Source organism: Octopus bimaculoides, chromosome 11, assembly GCF_001194135.2.
Source record: "Octopus bimaculoides isolate UCB-OBI-ISO-001 chromosome 11, ASM119413v2, whole genome shotgun sequence".
Classification (NCBI taxonomy): domain Eukaryota; kingdom Metazoa; phylum Mollusca; class Cephalopoda; order Octopoda; family Octopodidae; genus Octopus; species Octopus bimaculoides.
Window position 1 is genome coordinate 22,713,145 of NC_068991.1, and position 1,796 is coordinate 22,714,940.

At 34.4% G+C, this 1,796-nt stretch overlaps 1 protein-coding gene across 17 annotated transcripts in view; it reads left to right on the forward strand.

Annotated features, from left to right (window-relative positions):
* Positions 1–1,796, forward strand: part of LOC106879405 (phosphofurin acidic cluster sorting protein 2) — a 304,160-nt gene that overhangs the window by 271,769 nt on the left and 30,595 nt on the right. The window lies entirely within an intron of this gene.

Here is a 1,796-nt window from a genome sequence, read left to right on the forward strand (position 1 = left end):
AAAAAAAAAAAAAAACGAAGTTGGGTGTGTAAACAACAAACAGATGTATTATTTTAATGCTTGGGAAGTGAGAAAGTCTTTTATGTTTCGAGCTTATGCTCTTTGACAGAAAGGAACACAAAAATAAACAGGGAGAGAAAATAAAAAAGGTTTAGTGGCTGTGTGCATGTATGCATTATTCAGAGGTTAGTAAGTCTGCAACAACCACCAAATATTATAATTGCTTACATGCAATAATATTATTCAAACATAAAGAATCCTTAAAGCTTTTGATTGTTGTAGTTTTCTTCCCATAAGGTCCTAGTATCTGAAGTGTAATGAATAAACAACAATAGGTATTATAGGGTTAACTTAATCTCTAAGCTTTTCTTTCTCACTAAAAATTTTCTGCTTTAACTCATTGTCAGTCATTTGTCTTTTGGTGTTTTCCTTTGAGTCACTTCTTGTTTAATGACTGCTTTCTCCTCTCTTCGTTTCACAAAATTATAGTCCATCCTCCATTAACTAAAATTAACGTCCATCCTACCTGTATTTCCTAAAATTATTCCCCATCCTACTTTTCCTATTTCTATTTACTAAAACATATTGTTCACCTTTTAACAATACATCTCCACAATTTCTACACCTTTGTTCTTACCTACATTTTACTTAAATCAATTTTCTTGTAATTTTGAGGTACTATAGCTAAGACCAGCATTGTTTGTCTGTCAGATATCTTACTGCAGGCCTTGTGCAAGATAAATGATAAATGCAAGAGAAGTATTACAGTTATTATTATAATTATTTATAGGTAATGTAATGATATTACCCTGCTTGCTAAGCAGAGGAGGAAATCGGGGTTTGATTCCCTCACTCCATGGGGTTATTTTTGTTTTTGTTAAAACTCTTGTGACCAATAAAAAGAATCATTATTATAAAGGGTGATGGATTGACACGATAATTAAACTATTGAACAAAATGGTGGTGGAGTTGCAGAATAGATAGAACAACAGACCACCTACCTTGTTGTGTTTAGTTGTATCTCTAACAGTGGCGTTGTTTAGTTCTTAATACTTTCTGAATTTATAAAGTGGTGTCGGTTATATATAACACTTCTTTATTTTAAACAGTGGTGTTGGTTTTATATATGTGTAATAATATATTTATTCTTAATCTTATACGGTGGTGTTGGTTATACTTATTACTTCCTTCTCATATACAATGTGGTTTCATGTTGGCTACAGTATACCTTGTAAAACTTGTTCTATACAGTGATGTGCTAGATTGTCTACAATACCTATTCTTAATCTATGACTTAGTGACGTGTTTGTTTACTGAAATGCTCTATCAAGCTAACTCCTAAGACAGTGTTAAAAACCAACTGTATTTGCCTCAGTAATAATTACTAACTTCATTTTTATCAGTGGGTTGTGTTTCATAATCCAAATGTGAGTTAACCAGTTGACTTTCTCCATCTTCCACTATACTGCAGTGTCCATCATTTGACAGGGAAGCTGCACCTTTGAGCAAATCAGCTGGTGACTTTACTTTGATTATAGATCCACTGTTGTTGTTGTTGTTGTTGCTGCTACTACTGCTGTTGTTCGTTGTTGTTGTTCCACCCTCTTCAGATCAGATATCCAAGCAGTGCCTCTCATATGGAATGCTATCTGGAGTGGTTTTGTTTGATATTGTTCTTATTATTTCTCCTGATTGCTCTCTCCATCTTTCTCCTCTCAATCAATTTCTACTGTTTGCTGTCTCCCTGCCCCCCTCTCTCCCTCTCCCTCTCTCTCTCCCTCTCCCTCTCTCTCTCC